The sequence below is a fragment of the Ursus maritimus genome, unplaced genomic scaffold (assembly GCF_017311325.1).
Source record: "Ursus maritimus isolate PB19 unplaced genomic scaffold, ASM1731132v1 scaffold_5, whole genome shotgun sequence".
In the NCBI taxonomy this organism is placed as follows: Eukaryota; Metazoa; Chordata; class Mammalia; order Carnivora; family Ursidae; genus Ursus; species Ursus maritimus.
Genome location: NW_024426663.1, coordinates 78,341,286 through 78,367,533, shown reverse-complemented (window position 1 = coordinate 78,367,533; position 26,248 = coordinate 78,341,286). Strand labels below are relative to the sequence as shown.

General features: G+C 52.5%; 1 non-coding gene across 1 annotated transcript; it reads right to left on the bottom strand.

Annotated features, from left to right (window-relative positions):
• Positions 1–19,596: 19,596 nt before the first annotated feature.
• LOC121100830 lies at positions 19,597–19,700 on the bottom strand. Its single transcript, XR_005832624.1, has one exon. It is a non-coding gene; the product is annotated as a U6 spliceosomal RNA (small nuclear RNA).
• Between the last annotated feature and the right edge of the window lie 6,548 nt (positions 19,701–26,248).

Genomic DNA, 26,248 nt, shown 5'->3' with positions numbered 1-26,248 from the left:
CTCTCTGCACCACTTGTATCTTTTTTTTTTTAAGATTTTATTTATTTATTTGTCAGAGAGAGAGAGACAGAGAGAGAAACAGAGAGAGCACAAGCAGGGGGAGAGGCAGGCAGAGGGAGAAGCAGACTCCCTGCTGAGCAGGGAGCCCGATGCGGGACTCGATCCGGGGACCCTGAGATCATGACCTGAGCCAAAGGCAGATGCTTCACTGACTGAGCCACCCAGGCGCCCCACCAGTTGTCTCTTATTAGTTGGTCTTATCACTGGAAACTGGAACCCTTGATGAACAAAATTAGGATTGAAGTAATCGCTTTATATTGTGAGGTTTAGACACATTCCAGTGCAAGATGGGAATGCTAACTTGCACTGAAGCAGAAACACCTATGATACGGCTTAGGATGGTTTTGGTTTTGGACGCCTGCTGGTAGAGTGGAGGAAGTTACCATTATACACATATAAACATCTTAAAACGGTCTTCTCCCTAATATACATTCTTTAAAAAGACTTCACTAAATCTATCCTTAAAAAGAAAAACAAAGAGAAGAATTTTAAAAATGCATCATCTGCCCTAAGCTTATGTGAACACAGCACGGGGATGCTGAGGGCAGGTTAAGCTCCTGCTTCTGAGATGCCTTTTATGAGTGGAGCCGGGTGCCCCCCGCAGACTTGCCTTCTACTCACTTGTTCCTCCGTGCATTCCCAGGGGGAGCCTGTGTCGGTGTGGACGGGCTTCCTGCCATGCCCACCTTCCATCAGGGAGCAGGGAGCACACCTAGGACAGGCCTCAGGGCTGCAGACAGCAGAGCTCCCTAGGAATACCTCACCCGTGGCAGGGTCCTCCCTCCTGAGCCGAGATGTGCCGGGGTCCTAGTGCAGTGCAGGTGGTGTCAAACTGCTGTCCATAGATGAATGCTGACGTTGGAAAAAGAACTAAAACGTGCTCAACTTTTTCATCTTTTCTATTTTATTTTTGTAATTTATATTGTACACAACCCTGGAAGTAACTATTTTGGACACATATTTTTATAAACCAGGTAATTTATCATTAGCCTGGAATTTGGACTAGGTTTATTTTACTTGTTGGCTTTGTTTTCAGTCAGAAAGGAAATGACTGCCTCCCCCAGGTCGGGTCTTGACCTCAAGTGCTGGTTTCGGAGAGCAGATAGGTTCTCTCAGAGGAGGAGAATGTTGTGGAAACTCAGACCGCTCAGTATTGATCAGTCGTGGTCATGGAAACGGCGGCGGGGCTCAGTTCTCTCTGGGACACAAAACCCAGAGGCTCCGTGTTGGAAGGAGAAAACCCTTGGCAGGGCCCCCTGCCGACACGCAGAGCCTCTGGTTGACCTGCTGGATGGGCTGTCGGTTTAATCCAGATCTGATGCCGTGTGAGTCATGGTGACGATGTAAGAGTTCGTCCGGTTGGTTTCTGACGTCCTTCTGTGGTGTTCCATGCTGGTAGCAAATAACAGGCGTGACCTTCAGACTGCAGATCTCGAAAGTAACATTGCCTAATGTTTTATAATAAAATATATTCTGTGTGTTTTGATTGGTGAAAATAATACAGATACATTTTAAAAGAGAAGTGTATAGCACGTCCAGTTCTTGTGTGTTTTTCAGTGGCGCTTGGCTGTATTTGCACATCACCGTCTCCACAGATTTAATGTGAACACGGGGCGTTGTCGGAGTGTCGTCCTTTCCATCAATATTAGCAAATGTTTTTAAACATTTCTTTTACGTCTCTGACTGAAAACGTTCTGCAAATTTCTGAGTCTCAGTTTTCAAAAATATGCAAGGACACAAAACGGAATATTCCGAGCGTTTTTCTCACAAGGCGCGGCCGATGGGTCTTTCCTCATCTTAGAATCATTAACAGTGCTTGTGTGCTTGTGGTTTTGTGGACGGGATGAGCCACTTGGACTTCGCTTCTGGTTTTGAGGCCCTTTAAGATATTTGCCGCTCCGGGGCGCCTGGGTGGTTCAGTCGGTCCGGCGTCCGTCCGACTCTTGATCTTAGCTCAGGGCTTGATCTCAGGGTCGTGAGCTCCAGCCCCAAGTTAGGCTCCATGCTGGGTGTGGAGCCTGCTTAAAAAAAGATGTTCTACTTAAAACCACAGGACTAGAAGGGCCCTCAAGGGCTCACTTTCTCTTCTCTGCTTAAAAGGGCTAGAATCATTCCAGATAGGTGAGTATCAGTCTGATTTGTAAAGTCCTCTAGAGAAGGAAAACCTTTCTCTTGATACGGGTCTGGGTCCCATTTCTCTATCTTACCCCCTTCAGACTTTCAATGCAGACAGCCCTAAAATGCTTTTTATTTATTGACTGAAATGGTAAATGTAGTGGGGTGGGGGCTTTGGGGTAGGGGGAAGGGTAATCTTTCAAAATAACCTAGTGTTGTCCTGACGCTCCTGTTCATATGAATGCAAGCATAAGATTCCCTCAGCAATAAAGCAGTTATTCAGTATTTTGTTTTTGATCAGGAAAATGGGTAACAAACTGAGGGTGGCCAGTCATGTCTCGTGGAGACCATCTCTGACCAGGATTTAGGAAGGATGTGCCTGTCACGGCCATGGGGAACTTGTTCACTGCTTTCTCAAGGCCCTTGGCCACACGCTCCTTCGTGGTTTGAAAGAGCAAGGCTTTGGGGGGCCCAGGGTCCTTGTGAGCACCCTGTCTCTGCTGGTGCTTGGAAGTTGGAAGGGAAGTTCAGAGTGAGTTCTCTAACACAGCCCCAGGCCTGCAGAACACCGGCGTTCAGGGAGGAGGGAGCGCGGGCTTGCGTCCTTCACGCACTGCCTCGTGTTCCTGCAGGCGCACGACTCACTCTTGTTATAGTCATAAGCCCCGTTGGGGGGGGGGGGTGTCCTGAGGCAAATGGTGCCCCTCTCCCAAGAAAAAATGCCATGAACACAAAATATTGCCCCACTTTCCAAGGAGTCCTGGCCCCTGGTGGATACGGTGTGAAGAGCCCCATTCTAGAAGCAGTTTCTAGATGCTTTGCGTGCGTGGAGGGAAGCAGACCCTGCAGAAGAAGCCTCTTCCGCTCTCACCAGCTGGGACACTTGCACACAGATGTTGGGGGTGTCTTCGCCGCGAGCCCCAGCACTAGTCGATAGTCTCAAAAAGAAAACATAGGGGTTCCGGTCCGGCGAAATGGACCATTAATATTATTCCTTCCATGTGGAATTTAAGTGCAAGACTGAAAGGAGCTCTGGGCTGCTAACACAGACTTCATGGAGACACGGACAAAATTAAATCCACCTCTTCATTTTAAAGAAGCAGTTCATGCCGCACTTTGAAATGAACTCGGAACTTGCCCCGAAATCCCTATTTTAAACTGTTGATTCTCCAGTAATAGTTTCTGCCCTTCTTCCAAAACTTCCCTGACTTTCTTAGAATTTCTGTAAGCATGCTTTCCACGTAATTTCATTTACTCACTTCGCTTTCATAAAGCCCAACAGTGGATGGAGAGACCCTCCGGTCAGCACCTCGTTCAGGGCAAGAATCCGGCCACCCAGCCTCCGCTCAGATGGCTTCAGTGAAGGCAAGGCCCTCCCCGCGGAGTTCTGTGTAGTTCCGACCGTCCGGAAGTTCTTCCTTAAACAGAACTGCAGTCTCCCACAGCTTCCTCGCCTGGACCCCAGGCCTTTCCCTCTGGTGAAATAGGGGGTGTCTGATCCATCTTGTGAGACAGGCTTTCCTCCATTGGTCGAACAGGTAAGCTCCAAGTCTTCCTCTCTCTAGCTTCAACTCAAAGCTCCTCCAAGCCTCTCCCACATGAGAAAGCCCCCAGAGCCTCACCACCTTGGTGCAGCGTACAAACGCGGGCCCCAAAGTGAGTGGAATACTCCAGATACAGTCCAAGCAGCGTGCTCTGCAAGCAAGGCCTCCCCAGCCAATTAACACAATCGCAGGGGGCCTGCGCGTTCCCAGCCCCGTCACCCCCGCAGCCCGCGGTCCGTCAGCGCCCCTGGATTCGGAGCTGTTGCGGTTAATCCTGACCGTGTCAGCCTTCACGAGCGTTCTGTCTGCCAGCTTGTGACATCTGTCAGTTTTGGGAGCATGGGTGTGCCTTCTGAAAATTCATCCAAGGGGTGATTAACAGCCTTGAGTGGCAGGACAGAGCCTCAAGGCAGACCCCAGCAGTCACAGAGAGGGACCCCCGTCGTCCCCTCCTCAGCAGGGGCCCCTCCGCTCAGCGGCACCGTCGTTCGGCCCGCGCGGCCTGATATCTTGCCAACGAGGTCAGGAAGAAGCATTTTGTTGGGACGCCACACAGAGACCGTGAAAGCACTTTGGCACCGTCCTCTGAGCTACTTCTCGCCACATCTCAGCAAGAGAAAGGAGTCTGTCACCACACAGGGATGCTCCGCGTTCGCGCTTTTGTTCTCTCTTGGGAGGAGCAGGTGGGGAGCGCCGGCCTCCCCTTCCAGATCCTCCCCTTCCGGATCTACGTTCTTGATAGCCTGTGGCCACTTAGAAGACATGGCCAGCAGCTCAGGGAAACGGTGCCCCTCGGCTCAGGGAGCGGGTAGGGGTGCGGGGTGGAAACACGGTGGCCTTAGTCTGTTTCCGTGTCCGGCCCCGACCCCGAGCTGCTGTCCCTTGGCCCGTCCACGACAGAGCCTGGCTCGAGCTGCACACGACATCAGAGGCTTGTTGCCCTGAGTAGGCCTGCCTTTTCCGAGGCTTCCTTCGTTTTCATTTCAAGGAATAACCATCATGCTGCCATCAAGAGGCCCTAAGAAATAAACACCGGAGCAGCAACACTCAACTGTCCGTGTTTATTCTCACGTCCCCTCATCGGTGGCTCCTCACCGACGTGCTGAGGGCCCGCGCGGCCTCCCTCCGTGCCCGCACCTGTGCCCGCGCCCAGCCTCTGCCGGAGCCTGGCTCCCGCGGGAGCTCGCTGCCCTGTGCTCTCTCCGTCCCTCCGCTCCGTTCCCCACCTCTAGCTCACCCATGTCGAGAGAGTGAGCTCATGACCCGACATCACCCTCGGATCGCTCCCCTATGCAACAGAAACCAAGAGCAGTCTATATTCACTTTCTCCACCTCCTCGCCTCCCATCTGCTCCCTATTTTAAAAAATGCAAAATCTATATATTCTCTCTCTCCCTATATATATATGTATGTGAGAAAGTATAATCAAGGATGAGAAACTAAACGTACCGTATCCCCCATTCAGAGATGACCACTGTTAATAACCTAATTGTGTCTCTTTCAGATGGTTTTCTGTGGACATATGCACATCGAGATGGGGTTGTTTTTGTGTTTTTGTTTTTGGTTTGGGTTTTTTTTTTTTTGTTTTTGACCAAATGAAGTCATACCATACGTGCTTTTTATAACCTGCCTGCTTCATTTGCCAATCTCCAGCTGTCCATGTCTGCAAGTTCTCATCCGGCCTAAGACCTAGACCTTGGGAATTCCCCAGTGTCCCCAAAGCCTTTTTCGGGTGTATCCCGCCCTTGCATTCCTGGTGCCCAGTTTCTGCTTGTCATGTCCTTAAGAAACTTCTAATCCCCCATGACACTGGCCCATGGTACCCGGCATGCTGTCCCGCGGATATGGGCCCCCTCTAGAGCCGTGTGGCTGCTTCCACAGGGGTTCACTGACCGTGCTCCCCATCTCCGGCATTTTCTGGATCTGCAGTCTTTCTCTAAAGGTTTAATAGATACACGTACGTCTTTCAGTTATAATACATTGAGTGATACTGTGTCCTTTGTCTGAACTCCCACCAGAAGATTTTTATTCTTTTTAACCCACTGTTAGTGATGCTAAAATTGTCCTCTGGGTTCGGGGGGTGTCCGGCCCAGTCCTGCATCATTACAACCACATCCAGTCACAAAGTCGGGCATGTGGGCTTACTTTCGGGGTGCCCCATCCACCACATACCATGTGCTGCTACCCCAGGTGATAATCGTTGCCATGAGCAGGGATCTCATGAGAGCTTAGGGAAGAGGGTCATTGATTCTGCCACCCCCTGACTCTATTTCTGGGACTCTACTGTCGGAGGAGACTCGTGGCATCAGCCGGGGCTGTGGGGTGGCCCCCAGGTGAGGCCTGGCTGAAGGGCGGACTCCACGCTTCTTTCTCTTCAGCCACCAGTTTTCAGAGTGGGATGTGGCTTTAATCACTGCCTCGAGTGGAATCACAGGAGGGTTTGTTTTCTTTTCTCGTTGAGTATTCCAACCATTCTTTTTGAGACTTAAATTGTGGCCAGGGAACCCCTCAATTCCTGATTCCCACCAGTCCTCTGACCTCATGAAGCTTTTAACTTTTTATTTTGACGTAGTTTCAGAGTGGGGGGCGCCTGGCTGGCTCAGCCAGTACAGCGTGTGGCTCTTGACCTCAGGGTCACAAGTTCAAGCCCCATGTTGGGCCTGGAGCCTACTGAAAATAAAAAAATAGTAATAATGAAATAGTTTCAGAGTGACAGAAAAGTCACAAACATAGCTCAAAGGATTACTGTATACCTTTCCTCACCCACGTTCCCCGGATATGAACATTTTACCACATTCACATTAGCTTTCTCTGTATTCGTCCAGAGTACATACCCGTGTACGTACGTACGTACATTTATGCTGATATATGTAGTCACAAATCTCTCCCCCTGATTTTTACATACGAGCAAACAGACTTTTTAATGTCTACAAACTCATGCAGAGTGCCTTGTGGACCAAGGCACAGGGACGCACAGACACGTATGCACATACACACCTAATATCAGAAGTGGACGTGTTCACAGTGTTTATGATAATAAGCACTCATGGGGTAAATGTGTCCACATGACTTGAAGAAAACATAAAGAATCGTGTGTGTGTGTGTGTGTGTGTGTGTGTGTGTGTGTGTGTGTGTAAAATGACTGGCAGTACCCCAGAGAGAAATAAAAAGTATTGTTGGAATGCACTCCTCTCAGAAACTGACAGGACAAGCAGTTGAAAAATGAGCAAAGATCTAGAAGATTGGAATGCCACAGTTATTTAACTCGGGCTCATACGGAATATTATACCCAACAGGCAAATTCCCTTTCATCACGCATAGAACTTAAAGGAAAACTGACTATGTACCAGGCCACAGAGGGCACCTCAGTAAATCCCAAAGTTCGTAATGCACAACGGTTTTTCTATGATAATGCAATAAAACTCAAAATGAATTTGAAAAGATCTCTCACATCTGGGGATGAAACAGTACACTATAAGCAATCACATGAAAGAGGAAATTATAAGGAAAAATTGAGACATGCCGAAAATTGCATGGCCTCTAAAAAACACGGCATACCAAATTTGGTAGCCCCCAGCTAAGGCCTAAATACATTTATGAAAAACATGACAAATTGTTAAAATTGAGTTGAGTATTCAACGTGGGGGACTGACAAAAGAGCAACAAGAAACAAAAACAAAAAAGGAAGAAGAATAAAAGTTAAGGACAAGAAACTAGAAAATCAAAATGAGAGGAAAAAATCAGCAAAACCAAAAAATGAATAAGGCAGACAAACCTCTGGCAATACTGGTCACGGAAAAAAAGAATATACAAGTAACAGCAAAGAGAAAAAGGAAGTAATCATAGATGTGCTATTTACGATGTTCGAACGCCCATGATAATCTGCAAGAAGCAGATCATTTTTAATAGAAATAAAAAGGACCGAAATGTCTGGAGTGATGATACTAAGTACATCGTACATGTGAATTTATCTAATCTCAACAGTTCCCGTGAGCTCAGCATGATTTTCTCCATCGTGAAGTTGGGGGTACAGAGGCAGGGAAGACAACATGAGCTCCCCCAGCCAGTGTGTGCGCAGACAGGGTCTGGGGCTGGACAGGCTGGTCACGGCCCCATGCGTGTTGCTACTGTGTGTTCTGGACGGCTTCTGGAAAACTCCACTGGACCATGGCCATCAGAGAAAGGGAAGTGCCAACCAAAGGCCACCCCTACCCCCCAAAATCTCTTCAAGACAAATCAGTCTTACGGGTCAGTTTTTACTAAACTTCCACACAACAGAAAAACCCTCTCTTATCTAAGATTTTCAAACCAACCAACTCCGTTTGGAAGGTTGGTATAATCTTAATTCCAAAATTGGAAAAAAATCAAGATCAGTTGCCCTTTTCATAGATGATAACTGAATCCAGCATTGTATGGTTTCCAGAATGCAAGGGTGACTCCACACAACTGTTTCAATAAATAACCTATTTTTGTTTTTAAAAAGAAATGCTCAGAAAACTCTGAATAGAAAAGAGCTTCCTTTGGGGAGTGGCAGGGCTTATTCAGGGAAGAGCAGGAGAAAGCAGAAAATGTCACGGAAGCCACGGCCTGAAGCCACCTCCTGATGGAGACTGGAGCACGTGTGCGCGTACGCATGCGCACGCGTGCACGCAGGCTATCAGAAATGTACGGTGCACCAGAGGGGCGCCTGGCACCCGACCGGGAGAAAGGGGCAGTGGCTGCACCCACCGAGAGGACATAGACCAGGCCTAGCCCGGCCCAAGCTCGGTGCCTGTGTCCCGTTAGCCTGCCAGTCCCCCGCCCCGGTCTAGAAAGAGCCAGCCCGATCCCCAGGGAAATCCTGCCGCCTGGGTGCAAATCCAAATGGACCGCGAGCAGACTCCTCACCGCGGCCGTCCTGCTTCCCTGGCTCCCCTTCCAGGTCCCCTCCCATCCCCTCCACTCCTCACCCAGACACAGGCCATTCCTTCCTTCGTTCCCACAAACGCTCTCCGATCAGCTCGTAAGTAACCGCACCGTAAATCAGACACCCAGCCCGGAGACTTCACTCGGTGGCTGCAAACAGCTAATGCAGGTGAGCTGACGACTACAGTCCAGGAGAAGCTGCCGGGCTGAAGGAGACCCTAACCCCTCGCCTCCACCGCCAAAAGACAGCTCTGCCCCCTGGTCCCCATCTCCACCACCGCCCGACGGCAAACCTGTCCTTAAGCACGGGGACAGCGGCTGGAGTGGCCAAAGAATCTCCCGGCTGCCGCTCTTGTCCAGCTACCCCCGTCCTACACCCGACCCTGGAGTGAGCCTCCCGGGGTGCAGCTGTGACCGCCGTGTCACTGCCTCCATGGCAGCCTCCGCGGGTCCCAGCTGACCACGCGGCCTTCTTCATACTCGCGCTCCCGCCACCGCGCTGCTCCCTACACTTTGTGCATTGTCACGGTTGCCGGCATCACGTTTGGGACAGACGGATGTGCTAAAACCACATTGTGTGCTTTTTCCGCTGGTCCACCGTGAACCCCTGAAGCCCGTATAAACCATCTTGGCGCTGCGATGATGGTACCGTTGCTGCAAGACGCAGATTCCTGGGCCCATCCTGGCCGAGTGTCTGGTCTTGGCAGGGTCTGGGGTACCTGTGTCCTAAACGAGCTCCCAGGGCAAGCCGAGCATACGTCCAGTCTGCCCAGCCATGCACGGGCCCTGGGGAGGGCAGTTCCCTGTCTCCGCCACGCTGCCTCCCCCACCCCACACAGAGCAGCCAGGGGAAAGCAGGGAGGGCCTGGGCGCTGGCTCTGCTGTGCCACCCGCACATGCCGCCTGCCCTCTCTGAGCCTCTTTTGTAGACTGGTGTCTTAGTGTCCTATTGCTGCTGTCTCAAAGTACCACAAACTGCATAGCTCACAACAACACAAGTGTATTATCTTAAAATTCAGAAGGTCAGAAGTCCCACCCGGGTCTCAGGAGGCTTAAAGCAAGCTGTCCACAGGGTCATTTCCAGCTGGAGCCTTGGGGGGGGGGGTGGAGATTTGTTCCTTGCCCTTTCCAGCTTCCAGAAGCTGGCCACACTCCTTGGCTCATGGCCCCTTTCCTCTATCTTCAAAGCCAGCAGCGGGCATCTCTCTGACCCTACTTCCATCCTCACATCTCTTTGCTCTTCTTCTGCCCATCTCCTTTTTTAAGCACCCATGTGATGACACTGGGCTCACCCAGATCACCCAGGGTAGTGTCCCCATCTCAAAGTCCTAACTGAATCACACCTGCACAGTCCCTTCTGCTGCGAAAGGTCACATATTCCCAGGTTCCAGGGATCAGGACGTGGACATCTCTGGGGGTGGGGGGGCGTTATTCTGCCTCCCACAGACAGGGGTGATCACGTTATGTTATACCCCTTTCAGTCAGCATTTCTCGGAGCGTGCCCCATCTCCTGCTTGCATCTACATCACCTGGGGCCTGGCGGGGGCCACTCAGACACCCAAACCGGAGTCTCGATGGGGGTCTTGGGGTGCCACCTGTCCTCAGGTTCCGGGTGGCGCCTAATGCCTGGCGACATTGGACAGCCTGGAAAAGTGAGGTCTCTGGTGTGGCAGGTGCTAGGAGCGCTCAGAAGGGACAGGAGGTTCATGCCATCAGTCCCTGCAAGAACCCAGCAAGCCCATCACAGTGCACCGTTGCCCCAAGCTTGGAGACTGAGGGCCCTTGGGAGATGTTTCCCAGGCTGCAGATTTAGGCTGTGCTGGGCGCTGGTCCCAGGACCCAGTAAGGGCTCTGAACCTCAGTCTATGCCTCCAGGACAGCAGGTGCCCCCAGTGGCCACCTAGGCGGGTGGTAGGGCTGCCTGCAGGGGAGGAGACTCGGGGGGCTGGCAGAGGAGGGGGGGCAACCCTGTGACCTTAATGTGGGACCCGAGGGAATCTGAGCGTTCCAAGGGGGGGCAGTGTGGCAGGCGAGCTTTGCACCCTGTGCCGAGTCTCACCCGCCTCAGAGCTGGGTGGATGGCTCCATGCACGTGTCGGGAGTGGCCCACCGCACGCTCTGCTTTTCCGCCTCGGGAATTTTGCTTGTGTTGCCGAGCCCGCTCAGCCTTCATGCAGGAGCCAGCTGGAAGTACAGGGGACAGAAATAAGCTCTCTGCCCAGTTGTAGAAGCTGAGACACTTCCCGCACAGCTCCCCAAAGTCTGAGCCCATGTTGGCCATGATGGTACCCATCCTCATAACGCACGCTCTGTGGACTGTCCCCCCTTCTGTCTTTCAGTCTCTCTGGCCTCCCTGGCTCCCTGGGATCCCCACCCACACACACCACCTGAGCCAGCAACTCAGGCTCTGCTTCCGGGGGCCTCCGCCTGCGATGCCTGTCTCTGTCCTCAGACCAGTCCTGCTTGGAACCTTGTGCTGGGGGACCCAGACGGGGATCAAATCCACACTCGCCACCCCCCACATGCATACATGACAAACACACTCACATACCACACACACACACACACACACACGTGCCACACACATACACCATGCCCCTACACGGAGCATACACGCATCCGTGCACACTCCAATCCTCACCCAGCGGGAATCGGTGGGTAGTCAGCGCCCTGATCTATAAACAAGACTCGAATGGCCATCCAATCAGGCCACCATAGCAAAGCCCCACAGACCGGGTGGCTCGTAGACCACAGAAACGTCTCTTTCACAGTCTTGGAGGCTGGGGGTCCAAGATCAGGGTGCCGGCATCACAGTTCTGCTGGGGGCCCATGTCCTGGTTCAAAGACGGACACCTTCTCGCCCTGTGTCCTCACATAGCAAAAGGGGCAAGGGAGCTCTCTGGGGTCTCTTTTATAAGGGCACTGATCCCATTCATGAGGGTTCGCCTGTTTGACCTAGTCAGTCGCCCCCGCTAAGTCCTGCGTCTTAATACCATCACCTGGGGCTGAGGATTTCCACCTGTGAATGGAGGGGGGACACGTTCAGTCCATAACCATGACCCCCCCCCCCCAGTGGCTGGCTCTCTGACGACTTTCTCCTGGAGCTTTGCCCTTAGAGTTAAGCTCGGAGAGTTTTCACCAGACCCGAGAACAGATGAGTTCTGAGCTGCACTAATAAAATGCCCTGGCCAGAGCCCAAAGTTCTGTCCTCACCATTCTCTGATGTTACTGGTGACACTGTGCGGCAGTCCCGCATGGTGTCAGCTTCCTTCCTGAGTCCCGGCTCTGGCTGGGCCAAGAGTTGGGACAGACGTGCCGCCAGGTCTCGCAGGCTCCAGGTGCCAAGCATCTGCAGCGACTGGAACCCCAGTGTCTCCTTCCTTCGCCCCTGACGGCCCACACCAGGCTCTGCAGCCCTAAGTCCAGGCGTCCTCCAAATATCCCCCTGGCCCCACAGTCTCAGCAGGTCCCCTGTCTGCTCTGGCCAGGCCCTCTCACACATCCATCTCATCTTTCCATCACCCAGTGACTTCGCCCCCAGCAGTGACCCTGGGGGCTGCCCTGCTCCCCATCCCCTGCCCACCACCCCCTCCCTCCCATCCACCCTGAGTGCAGCAGTCCCAGGGGCGCCTCCTCAGGGGACAAGGACCCCAGTCCTGCTGTCCCAGTGCTGGGCTGCTGGAGCAAACTCAGGCGGCCTCGGAGTCGCTTGTGTGGGGGAGGTACCGTCTGGGCCATAGGCAACCAGGACAGGGGCCAGGGGTGCTGGGAAAGGGCTCATGGGTGCCAAGAGCACATCCACCTCCCTGGGCCGCACCCGGAGGACAGAGTCCCAGCTCTTCATGCCCGAGGAGGCCCCGACCTGGCCTTGCCGCCTTCCACCTGGGCTCCTGCTCTGTCCACCACCCTCTCCTCCTCTCCAGGCACCCGGCCGCCTCCCTTCCTCACAAAGGTGTGAAGCCCATGCTGTCCACAGGGCCTTTGCTTCTGCTGTCCCCTCTGCCCAGGACGCTCTTCCCACTGATCTCTCAGGGCTGGCTCTTCATTCAGGTCCCAACCCAAATCCCACGTGTGCTGGGGAGGGGGTGCTTTCCCGGGGCTCCCATCCACAGTAGCCCCAGTCCCGCACCAGCACCTCACCCATGTTGGTTCATTTATGGCACTTAAGCGCTCTCTGAAAAGATTGCTTTTATTATTCCTTGGTTTGTATGGTTAGTTTTCAGTGTCTCCTCCTAAATCATGGGCCCTGAGGGGGCAGGAGCCCCGTGTCGTGACGGCACGTGCGTCAGCACCCAGCGTGGTTCGCGGCACACACAGGCCCTCAGGAAGTATCCACTACATATCTCGGGGTGGGCGGAGGAGGGGGCCAGGCTAGGCAGAGCTTTCAGCTCCCAGGATGCTCAACCCCCATCCTGGGCACCACACGCTGGGGAGGAGGCCCAGGGATGGGGGTGGGGAGGGAGGTGGGGCAGGACAGGCTGAGGGCCCTTGCCGGACAGTGTGCTGTAGGGTGGGCTGGGGAGGGGGCTGGGGAAACTGGTATGGACGCTGGGCTGGACCTCCCCCAGGGCCACGATATAGCACAGCAGCCTGCCTCCCCCCGCCCCCGGACTGCCCAGAGCAGACCGACCCCCGGGCTGGCCTCAGGACTCAGCTCCTGGGGCTGCTGGGCCATGCTGCAGCCTCAGCACCGACCTGACCTCCCGTGCAGTGGGCGAGGACCCAGCAGACCTCAGGGGACACGGCCATCTCCTCCTGTCACAGGGCACAGCCCTGCCTACTCACCCGCTTGGAACATGAACTGTGGCCACAGGCAAGTTCGCCCTCGGGTTTCAGCTGCTCCCCTAAGCACTGCCCCAGGCCCAGCTCCCTACCCTTCACTCAGCATGACAATCATGCCTTAGTGGCCCCCAGGCTTTTGCCCTAAGAAGGGGGGCAGGGTGGGGAGACACTGCCCTGCTTCTCTGAGCTACATTCGGTGGGGAGCTCCCGCATGGCTGCTCTGACCCCTCAGGTCACAGGTGAGCAGGCCAGCTCTTACAGGTTCCATCCTGCCACCTTCTCTCCCTAGAACCAGCACACCTCTGGGTAATGCACTGGGCCTAACCTGAGGGCCAAGGGTGTGGGGTGGGAATTGGAGAAAGCACAGAAGCCTGAGGATGGCCCCAGCACCTGCCCTCCTCCCCTGCCTGCCTCTGTTTCTCCTTGCCTCTTCACCCCTGCCTGACTCTTGACATTGGTCTTCTGGCATCACCCTCACTGGGGCCAGCCTCTGGCCGGGTCCTGTCCCAAGGTCCTATTGCCTCCCTGCCCAGTCCAACCAACCCACACTGGCCCTGTGTGCCCCAGGCAGACACCTGCTCACTCCAGGCCTCAGTTTCCCCAACTATGCAAGCCCCAGGCTGGACTCTGTTGTTTTCACTCACCCAGTATTCCGGAAACAGCCCTCAGGGCATGCTTGGAGCAGAGCCCTACTCCATCCATCCTCAAGGTTGACACAGAGCTCACTTCACCCCACTCCAGGGAGGCGACACCCAGGCCTGTAACCCTCACTGTCCAGGTCTGTGGAAATGGCCTGAGCCAGGCTCCTCTGAGCCTGGGTGCGGCAGCCCTGGGCTCTTGCCAGAACTATCACGCAGGCGTGCTCTTTCCAAGGGTGTCAGCTCAAGGCTGCTGGGGGCCGTTCTGCCACAGCGGGTCTGGGAGATGGGGGAGGTGGATTCCCATTTTTTTGTTGCAGCACCTGGATCTAACTATTCCTGAAAGCAGCATGCCTTGGCTTTTTTTTTTTTTTAATGCTTCATGAGCCAATGAATTATTTTGGCTTCGTTTTAAATGTCCAGGTGGAGCCAGCTGAGAAAGGGCACCAATCCTGTTCAGTCTCCCTCCTCCGTTCTAAAAGTGAAATAACACACCGTTATCCTTCTAGCACCCAGCATGCTCAGAGTTGTGGGCCAGTTCCTGGGCCTGCCATCCCTACCCCCACGGAGGGCAGTCGAGGGGGGGTATGTGCAGCTTCCCTGTCCCCTTGATGCCCACTCTGTGCCCACAGGACTCGGGGACACAGACAAAACGTAGCTGAGTGGCCATCTCAGAAGGAGAGGCCAGAGGCGCGACCAGGGCCCCACACTGAGGAAAGGAGTGAACCAGGGTCTCAGGGTGCTAGGGGTCTGCCAGGTGAGAGAGCTGGTGGGGGTAGTTCGGGTTCATGGCCCAGCAAGAGCCACGCTCAAGGGAGCAGTCAATGATGCTCATAGTGGGTCCTGGCCACAGGGGTGGGAGGTGAGCCGAAGCGGACGGCCCTGCTTGGCGTTGACCCTGAGGTCTGGAGCAGAGGAGAGGCGCGTGGGCAGGGCCGCCAGCGGAACAGGAGGCCCCAGGAGAGGAGCGGGAAGGGCGCCGCGCGGCCAGGGCGCCCGCAGCCCCACCCCGCGGCCCGCGCGCCCCGCGCTCCTCCGTGCGGCCGCGAGGGGCGCCGCGCCGCGCCGTTTCTGGGCCGGCCGCCGCGCACGGCGGCTGCGCCGGACCGCGCTGACAGCGTGCGGCGGGCAGCGCCCCGGGTCCAAGGCGCCGCGGCTCGCAGCGGGCGCGGCGGGCGCTGCCCATGGGCCGGGACCAGGGTCCGGGCGCGCCGGGAGCCGGTGAGTGGGGGCGCGGCCGGGCGGAACACGGGCGCTGCGGGCAAGGGCGCGGGGCTGCGGGCGCCGGGGAGGGGCTGCGGGCGGCGGAGGGGCGCGGGTGCCGGGGCGGGAGGTGCGGGACGGAGAACGGGCGGGGACGGCGGGCGTCCGGACCGCTGCGCGGGGACGCGCGGGCCTGACCCGGGGCACAGGTGCGCGCGCGGGTGACAGTGCGCGTGGCCGGCCGGCCGGCGGGCCCGGGAAACGCGGCGCGGGAGTGTGCCGCCGGCGCGGCGGAGGTGGGGGACAGCGGCAGGGGGCTGCGGGTGCGTGCGCCGGGGTGGTGGCGGGGAGGCCACCGGCGGAGGGCACACCCCCCTGGCCACCGGGGCGAGAGACAGGCTCTGTTGCGCGCCCCCCGCCACTCCACTCTGGGTGAGCAGCAAGCTTCTGCAGCCACTCGAGTGGCAGGAAAAGCCAGCCTGGACCCAAGGCCTCCACCCCGCGCCCGACCTCAGTTTCCCGGGCTATGAAATGGGAACAGCTGGCTTGCCGGGTGTTTGTAAAGAAGGGGAGAAGAGGATGTCTCCGAAGCTGGGATGGGATTGAGGATACAATCAATGCCACCATCAGAGAGCCTGCAGGGACAGTGGGGTCAGTTTCGGGTTCTGAGTGTACGCCTCACAGCAGACAGTGTCGGGGACCCTTAGTCCACTCCTGCCTGTGTTCAGGGAGGGAAAGGCAGGCCTGCGGGGGAGGTGGCGAGGGTGCTCCCAGCCCTGCCCCATGCTGTGTGTGCAGGGTTGGAGGGGGCAGTGTGGAAGGGGAAGACAAGGCAGCTTGGGGAGGTGGAGGGTCTCACCCCAGCCCCTTCCCTCCTGCCTCCTGGGCCCTGGAGGCAGATGTTCTGCTGAGCTTCAGTCCCCACAGAAGTGCCCTGGCAAGATTTACCTGTGGGCAGGAGCTGGGTCTCCATCTCTCAGTGGAAGTAACTGAGGCTTAGGGAGGTGACAGGACTTATTCAAGGTCACAGGACTAGGAGGTGACAAAGCTGGGTTTCCAGCCACAGTAGGATTGGCTCTACAAGCCATACTCCAGCCATTGTGCCAGGTGCCCAGGAGAGGCTTGAGGTTGTCCACTCACTCACCCAGAACATTCACTGAGCCCCAGCTGTGTGCTGTCTGCTCCCAGCCCCAGGAAGTGCTTAGGGAAGCTGAGCAAGTAATCAAAGAAAAAACTGAGGTCCTGGCAGAGGATACCTGCTAGTAAGAAAATAAAACAGGGTTTTGGGGGGCAGAGAGAGACTGGGGTGGGGGCCTAGCCTTAGCCTGGTCAGGGAGGGTCAGGGAGAGTCTCCGCCCAGTGACCACTGGCTGGGATGCACTTGCAAGGGCAGAGCCCACTGGAAAGGTTTGAGGGAACAGCAGTTGCGAGGCCCCTGAGGCAGACACAGGTGGTGAGTGGGAGGAACTGGAACAGAGCCAATGAGGAGTGCCATGGAGTTTGAATTTTCCTCTGGGTGCCGTGTGCTTAGAGTCTGTGTATGTAAAGGATTCCCCCAAAGTGGGTAGAGAGGACTCACGGGGCAGGACAGGGAGCAGGGTGGAGGCTGCTGGAGCCCACTCAGGATCTTCAAGGAAGAGCCAACCCAGCGGATGTGGAGTCACCCCCATCCTCATGGGGCTGCAGCCACCACAGCACCAGAAGGCTTGAGAAGGGTGGTGTGTTCTGCCAGGGGTGGGGTTGTCTGCTCTGGTGGACAAGGGAGCCTGGTTTGGGCTCCAGCACTCACTGCCCCACTCCCTGCAAGTCCTGGGTGGGTCCCTGCTGCTCTCAGATCTCCCTGTGCCCAGCGGGGGAGCGGCACCCGCCCAGAGTTTGCAGAGCTGAGATGGGATGCTGCTGGATGTTTGGGCTGGGTGCTCTCGGTGCCCTTTAGTCATGTCCCCATAAGTCTTTGAGCGATGTTCCAGCTCTCACGAGTATTTTGACCCAGACCTAGAGTCAGCCACTTCTCCAAGAAGCCTCGGTGCCTTTTAGTGGGGGGTGGGTTTCAGAAAAGAGTATTCGGATGTTAGATGCGCTCTCTTTGATTTTGTCTCTAGGCCTGCTCATTGCACCGAGGCAAGAAATCTTTTTTTTTTTAACTAAAAATTAGTATTTTCATCTTCCTCCCACACTCAGAACCTGGTTGTCCCCAAACATCAATATATATAATCCTCTGCACAGTCTTAGAATACACCCCATGGAGTTTTAGAGTCACTACATCCAAACCACTGCCTCCCCAGACCGACCAGGTCAAGTTCAGGATGTCTTTGGGTGTGTCGTCAGCATTGTGCCAGTGCGCTATTGATTTGATTATACCCATAGCTTCATCTCTTTCTGTTTGCCTGCAATTTGGTTTTCTTCCCTTTTATTTAACCTTTATGATATAATTTTATTTTTTTGAGTATGTAAAACATTTACATACTTTTTGGCTTTTTGCAATTAAAAAGACCTCCTTAGCAGTCCACAGAGACTCTCATTCTTTCATGCAGCTACCTGCAACTCCCGGAGGGGGTGCTTCGTGCTTAACTCTGCTTGCCCTCTACGGATGGACATTTGGCCTTTTTCCAGGCTTTTGTTATTCCAAACAATAGGAAAGGATTGCCTTGCACATATGTTGTTAGCATTTGTGGCAGTGTATCTTTAATTCCTAGAAGTAGGAGGTAATATGTATTATTGGTGAGCTACTCCCAAATTCCCCTCTCCCCGCAGCAACCTATGGCAGCGTGGGTCCCCCCCCCCGACCCCTCCCCCCGCACCCTGGCCACTCTCCTGAGCCCCGGGAAATAGCATTTCAGTGCATTTTAATTTACATGCCTATTAGGAGTGCCAGTGGCCATCTATGTGTATGTGTTCAAAAGTGACTGAATTTTCTGTGAACTGCCTGTCCATCTATATTCCCCGCTTCCTATTGGATTTGGGGTCTTTTTATTTCGCGCTTGGATTTAAAAGTTTGTTTAAATACATATTAGGGAGATTGGTGTTTTATCTTTATTACCATTGCAAACGTTTCTCCCAGGTTTTTTAAATTTTGTTTATGATGGGTTTTGCCATTAAAAACTTTCTCATTTTAATATATTTGATTTAATCTTTCTTTCATGGCATCTAGATTTTGAATCCTAGTTAGAAAGGCTGTTCTGTATGGAATCTGTATGGAATCTACCCATGTTTTCCAACGCTAGTTTGTTTTGTACTCGGTTTATGGGGCCCATTGAATCTTTTTCCAAATGTCTATCTATCCCGACACTGTGTATTGAAGAGGCCGTCTTTCCCCAGTGTTCTGAAATGCACCTGTATCCTATAATAAACCCCCAGATGCACTGGACCTATGCTTGGGCTTTCAACTCTGTCTCAGTAGCTCTATCCCTTCATGTGCTGGTCCCCCATGGTGGAAATTGCAAAGGTGCCATTGCGTGTGTGTCCACGTGTGTGCACATGTGTGCATGTATGTGTGCACGGCAAGGGGGAACTTTTCCACAATTATTGCAATAGGAGGGAGAGCTTGAACTCAACTCCCATTACTGTGTTTGAATATCTGGTAGGGCTAGCGGTCCTCCCTCTCTGTTTTGTTCGGGGTATCCTAGCTATTCCTGCCTGCGGACGCTCTTATCTGTTGGGATCATATCACATTGACAGATGCTCTTCAAGGTAATTGACACCATCATCAAGTTGAGCCATCTTACCCCAAACCACGGAATGTGTGTCTAAGACGACTTAGTCTTTGACTTGTTCAAAACCGCCTCTGGGAGCATTTTGGAATTTTCCTCGCTTTTTTTTATTGTTGTTGTTAAGTTTATTCATGGGTACTTGGCTTTGTTTGTTGCTCTTATAAATTTTTTCCTTCTGTCGTATCTTGAATGGGTCATTGTGTGCGTGCGTGTGTTGTTTTGCGTCTATCTACCATTTGTTGTCAGTTTCATCAGTTCTTTTAGGGAGTTTAGGTATGCTGTCATCTGAAAATGTTACTTCTTCTTCACTGAGTTTTGTGCATCTACTTGCTTTCCCTAATGAAATTGGCTAAATACCTCCAATTCAGAATTAAATATTGAATATAAAGGAGCCTCCTTCCCTTGTTCCTGAGCTTAGTAAAAAGGCCTCTAGTCTTCCCCGGTTAGGAGAGATGCTGACTTTAGGATAGGGGATAGGGAGATCAATGTATATGTATGTGGGAGTATACCTTAATTTCTATTTTATTGGGTGGCTTCTTAAAATCAGGGAATGAATATTGATTTTCATTGAAGACCTACGTGGAGGTTATTATATGATATTTCCCCTAGCACTATGAATACGATGAATCATATATATTTTTAAAATATGGAATGCTTCACAAATTTCCGTGCCATCCTCGTGCAGGGCCAGTGGTGATCTCTTTATCGTTCCAACTCCAGCACGTGTGCTGCCGAAGCAAGCACAAGGAGATGGATCATATTAATGGATTTCCTAATTTCGGGTCCAGGATGAGAGGATAAGGCAAACAATAAGACACAAAGTTTACTAAATATGAGTATTAAGCCATCCTTGCCTTCCTGAAATGGAAGCACTTGGGCATGATATATGATGTTTTAATATGGTTATGTGAGCCATCTATTTGCTGTGTAATAAGTTATCATAAACGCAGTAGCTTACAACAGCACACACCCATTATCTCCTAGTTTCTGTGGATCCAAAGTCCTGGCACGGCTTTGCTGGGTTCTTGCTGGTGTTGGCCAGGACTGGGTCCTCATTTAGAAGCTCAACTGGGAATAGATCTGCTTTTCTATTCATATAGTTGCCAGGAGTGTTCACTTCTTTCCAGTTGCCTGACTGTGGTTGGCTGGAATCTATCCTTAGCTTCTGGAAGTCACCCGCAGTTACCAGGGACCACCTGTAGTTCCTTGCCCCATGGGCTTCCTCGACACGGCCTCTTGCTCCATCAGGCCAGGAAAGAGAGTCTCCAGAGAAAATCTAGCAAGACAGGGTCTTATATAACAGAATCACAGAATTGACATCCCATTGGCTTGCCGTATTCTGTTGGTTAGAGGAAAGGTTCCATCCACACTCAAGAGCATGAATGCCAGGAAACAGGCATAGTGAGCCCTTGAGAGTCTGTCCTGCACAATGGTGTTGGATTTGACTTGCTAATATTTATTTTCGCTACGGTCTCCCCAGTCATTCCTGGGTCTGATACGGCGTCACTTCTGATGGCTTCTCCCAGAAGGACTTGTCAGTACAACATCCCCTGATTTCCTTCCTGTTGAAATGGTTTTCTGTACCCTTGGTGGCTGAAGGATAGTTTGGCTGGTTATAAAATCCTGGCTCACACTTGCTTTCCTTGAACTCGTTACAGTGTTTCTCTGGGTTGTATTGCTTGCATGCTGTTGTCAAGAAGTCTGATATAAACACACTCTTCTTCCTTTTGGAGTGACTTCATCATTTTTCCTGGAGCTCCAAAGGGTTTTTTTCTTCTTTACCTTTAAAGTCTAATATTTTCACTAAGAAATACCTTGGAGTTGCCCACTCAGTACCGACTTGGTCAGGTGACTTCAGGGGAGAAGTTGAATATGCAGACTCAAGTCGTCTTTTTATTTCCAGAAAGTTTTCTTGGAAAATGATTATAATGTGAATTGTGCTGTTTTTCTTCCAACGCTATGTCTGTATACTAGATCTTTTTTGCCCATCTTCTGTATCTATCATTTTCTGCATCATCCTCTTTACTCCTATTTTTATTTCATTTTGGTTTTGTGGTTGTTTTCCTTCCTCTCCTCAGTGAGCTTTATTAAAATCTCAGTCAGGGCGCCTGGGTGGCTCAGTCGTTAAGCGTCTGCCTTCGGCTCAGGGCGTGATCCCAGCGTTCTGGGATCGAGTCCCACATCAGGCTCCTCCGCTAAGAGCCTGCTTCTTCCTCTCCTACTCCCCCTGCTGTGTTCCCTCTCTCACTGGCTGTCTCTGTCAAATAAATAAATAAAATCTTTAAAAAAAAAAAAAAATCTCAGTCAAATCTATTCTCCCTAAGAGAGCATCTGGTTGAGTCTTCACTTCTGAGATGATGTTGTGTTTTTCATTTTCTCACCTGAGTTTGGGCAATTCTGGTTTCATAGTTACCTTTTTTTCTCTGTGTGTGTTCATCTCTGTTTGGAGTTTTCAAATTTATTCTTAAGGTGTTTTGTCATGTCTCAGAATGCTTTCTTAAGTTCGCTCAAGTCAGGATGCTGTGTCACATTGTTCCCCTGGAAAGTGGGTTTGTGGGGAGAACGATTGTCAGCTCCTTATATCGCTTTTGTGTGGTTATCGTCTGTTACCTTCTGTTAACTTAGAAATGTCTTCTTGTTTGTGGGGACTGCTAGTAATAGACAAATGTAGGCATCCAGGGATTTGGGGAACCTCAGGTTTCTTAGTTTAGGAGTGCCCTCTTGTGTTGGTTTCAGGAACTGCATGACCCTTATTTGGAGTTGCCCGGGATGCTGGATGGTTAGCTGTCTGCTGAATTTACCCTTGGCTTTTGCTTCTGTAGGCCGTTGAATTCCCCATGCCACCTCCTCCTGTCCCTTTACCCCCAACCCTCTAGGGGCCTCCACCTCTGAGCCACATCCTCTAGAAGCAGGGCGTTTCTGAGACAGCCCACTCTGGTCCCACACAACTTCTGTCCCTTTTGAGCTCCAGACCTGAGTGTGGCCGGTTTCCTTTGCTCCCCTGGTCCATCCACATTTAGGTGGCTGCCCTTATCTCCAGGGACCTGGAGGTGTCCCCAGGCTTTTTGCTCCGAAGGCTTCATACAGAATGGTATACTCCCCCACCTGGATCCATTCCTCATTCACCCCCAGCAGCACGTGTGTATCTCAGGGCTCATGACTTCCGCTGAACCGTGTGAGAGCAAACACAGCAGCATGTCCTTAGAGCAAGGACGTTCTCCAGAATCTCAGTGCAGGTATCACCCTCAAGAAGGTCAACACAGAAACCTTTCTCCTATACAGTCCACAACCAGCTCTCACCAGAAGTGTCCTTCGGGGCCTTATCTTTGCACCCAGGATCCAGTTGATGGTCACGCGTCGCATGTCTTTGTCGTGTTTACTAGAATCTTTCCAGCCACCACCGTCCCTCCATATTGTTCATCTTTCCTGACGTGGGTCTGAAGGCTTCACGTCAGTTTTCTCCCATAATCTGGATTCGTCGAACTCTTTCCTCAAACCTCGATTCAGGCTCAGTGTTTTGGGTCGAAGTTGTTTTAAGATTACAGAGAGGCATGCGTATCTAGGAAGAGAAGGCCACCTTCCACCAGCCCATCCTGTGGCCTCCTGGGGGCCGGACAGCTGCCAGCCATGGTGTGGGGAGGGGCGGTGGGGAGGAGAGACCGGGGCCCTGGGGCTGCAGGCTTTACTGGGGTGTCCTGGCTCAGTTTCCCCTCCCACCATCCGGTCATCCCTCCTGGTCCCCTTCCTGTCCATGTCACCGTGCCCACCATGCCCCCTCCATGCAGAGCCCCCCAAAGATTCCTCGAGGAACCAGAGGTAGCAGAAGGCCGGGTTGAACCCCCTGCTTCCTCTCTGGGGGATCCCTCTGGGTTCTAGACACCAAATGGGGCCCATAATGCCAGTGTCTGGTCCCGAGTAGGCATCCAGTGTGTGTGCATTTCCTTCCCTTCTTAGGGACCCAGTGTGTGTCCCTCACTTTCAGTCGTGATGGCAAGAGGGGGGGCTGGCCCTCCCTTGCCCAGCAGAGTTCCCTGGGCTCGGGCCTGCAAAAGGGAGCCTTCTCACGTATGGCACGTCTGCCTCCATGACTTCCTTAAGGCCTTACTACCCAGGCCACCGCCACCGAGTACGCCCCACATCACCAAGCCATGTAAACTCAGCCAGAAAGTGTCTTAAGGACTCGTCTGTGAAAGGCCCCTGACTGGGGGTGAGGGCTGCCTTAGTTGTATTATTTTTGAAGAAAGCCACCACAAGCCCCAGCATTGCCAGTTAAAGGCCTTCCCGTCCTGCCCCGGGGGTCACCCTCATTGGTGAATCCCTGCTTTACGTGCACCAGATCTCCCCAAGGGCAGGAAGGAGCGCAGCCTCTCGAAATAAGGGAAATATTGCCCCTACAGCATGAAGATTTCCTTGATTTATTTGGTCAGCAAATGGTTCATTTGTTTTTAAATCCAAAGAGCATTCAAAAGCCACAGAGTTTGGCCAAATAATAATAAAATAAAATGAACACTTCTCTCTGATGGTAGAAGCACTCGCCTTGCCAGCGAGGGGGGACGTGCGTCCTTGGGAAAAACAGAGGCTCAGGGACGTAAGGGGACCTCACAGCGTCACCCAGCCCAGGTGGGCCTCGAGCTCGGTCAATGCTGTTTATGGTGTGAGATGTTTACGGTCAGAGCTGTCTTTAGGTGGTGTGACCGGTCTGCTCCTTCTGTCTTTCCGGGGCCCCACTCTCTACCCAGCCACCCATCTGTCCATCCATCTGACCACTGGACAGACATGAGCTAAGCAGCCAGGAGGACTTGCCTGTCTGAGTGCTTACTGTCTCTTTATAAACATTATCTCACAAGAAGGGAAAATAAGTAAAACAGAAAACAATAGAGAAAAAACCCTTTGAAAGAATTAATAAAATTGATGAACTCTTAGCAAGAGTTAACTAGGAGAAAACACAAGTCACCAAAACCCTACGGACATTAAAGGGATAACAAGGGGAGTTTTTTGGTGGAGCCTTCAGGGTTTTCTCCAGATGGTATCTTGTCTTCTGTAAATAGTAGAAGTCTTACTTCTTCCTTAATAATTTGGATACCTACTATTTCTTTCTCTTGTCTGATTGCTGTGGCTGGGATTTCCAGCACTGTGTTAAATAACAGTGGTGAGCCTGGACATCCTTATCTTGTTCCTGACCTTAGGGGGAAGCTCTCAGGTTTTCACCATTGACAGTGATGTTGGTGGTGGCACACCACATTTTGTCTATCCATTCATCCATCAGTGGACACTTAGGTCGTTTCCACATCTTGGCTATTGTAAATAATGATACAATGAACATGGGGGCGCAGATATCTTTTCAAGTTAGTGTTTTTGTTTCCTTTGGATAAATATTCTAGATATTTATCTAGAAGTGGAATTGCTGGATCATAGGGTAGCTCTATTTTTATTTTTATTTTTATTTTTTTTTTTAAAGATTTTATTTATTTATGTGACAGAGAGACAGCCAGTGAGAGAGGGAACACAGCAGGGGGAGTGGGAGAGGAAGAAGCAGGCTCCTAGCGGAGGAGCCTGATGTGGGACTCGATCCCGGTATGCCAGGATCACGCCCTGAGCCGAAGGCAGACGCTTTAACGACTGCGCTACCCAGGCGCCCCATCTATTTTTAATTTCTTGAGGAACCATACTGTTTTCCACAGTGGCTGCCCCAGTTTACACTCCAACCAACAGTGACAAATGTTCCCTTTCCTCCACATCCTCGCCAACACGTGTCATTTCTTGTCTTCTTGATACTAGAGCGAGGTGCTTTTGACTGGTGTGAAGTGCCATCTCGTTGTGGTTTTGATTTGCATTTCCCTGATGATGGGTGACGTTGACATCGTTTCATGTGCCTGTTGGCCATCTGTATATATTTTTCGGCAAAATATCTATTCACACCCTCAGCCCATTTTTTTTAAGTTGACGTATAATTAATTATTAACCATTAATTAATCATAATCCATTTTAGCTGGATTGTTTGGGAGGTGTCTTTTGCTATTGAGTTATATGAGTTAGAGAAAATATTTTTAATGAATGTTTAGAAATTCCAGATAGTGGGAATGGTGGAAGTGGGGGTGGGTAGGGAGGCTGGCACAGGTGGAAGAAATGGAGGGATCGATAATGTTTCACTGCCTGACTGGGTGGAGGGCTCCAGCATCTAATTTGTCATCATGCTTCGTAACTTATGTGTTACAGGTAACCTTTTCATGTAGCAAACATTACATAACAAAAGCACCTTCAGTGAATGCTAAAAAGTTAAAAAGGAGGTCTTATATTTTCTTCCCACACTCCTCACGTTGGGCTGCACTCTGGGGACACACTCTCCCCTTGGAAGACCGCTAAGTTCATGGAACCACGGGTCACTGGGGCACCTCCCTGCAGCGGGCCCTGGTGTGGGGCCCAGGGCGTGTCTGAGCTCACACCTGGGTGAGGGAGAGCTGCAGCTGGGGTCAACTCAAGGGAGGCTCCCTGGAGAAGCCCACGCCCCAGCTGCTCCGGAAGGTCGATAAGGAGTTGGACAGAATGTGGGTGATCAGGTAGGAGGGGAGGAAGGAGCAAGGGTCCAGGCCCCCCAATTTTTTTTTTAAGATTTTATTTATTTATTCGACAGAGAGAGAGACAGCCAGCAAGAGAGGGAACACAAGCAGGGGGAGTGGGAGAGGAAGAAGCAGGCTCACAACGGAGGAGCCTGACGTGGGGCTCGATCCCATAACGCCGGGATCACACCCTGAGCCGAGGGCAGACGCTTAACCGCTGTGCCACCCAGGCGCCCCAGGCCCCCCAATTTTAAAAGACCCCAGAAACTCAGTGCCTGCTCTCTGCATCTTGGCTGAAAGCAGCTCAAGGACACTGTGCCCACAGGCTGGAAGTGCAGCAGGGGGGTGACCGGTGTGTGGGAGGGCTCTGGGCCTTCTTACCCTCTTAACCAGGAGGCACAGACACAAGAGAAGCAGGCAGAGGGGCCAGGAGGGAGGGGCCAGGGCTCTGAACTGGGTCACAGGCCCAGACCCACCCTGGGCAGGTGACTGGGGGAGAGGCTGGCTCCGACCCTCAGAGAAGGCTTACCACGCATCAAAGCCCCTGTTGGGAGGCGAGATCTACTTGTGATGTATCCCCAGGAAAATGGTTGAACTCCCCAGTCCTTTGAGGCTTAACGGTGGAGCTCATGAGTCCCCCAGGGGCACCATGTCCGGACCACGCCAGGAGAGGTCACAGCTCCGCAGTTCTGACGCCTGGGCTGTTCCGACAGGCCCCTCCAGGATAAGACATTG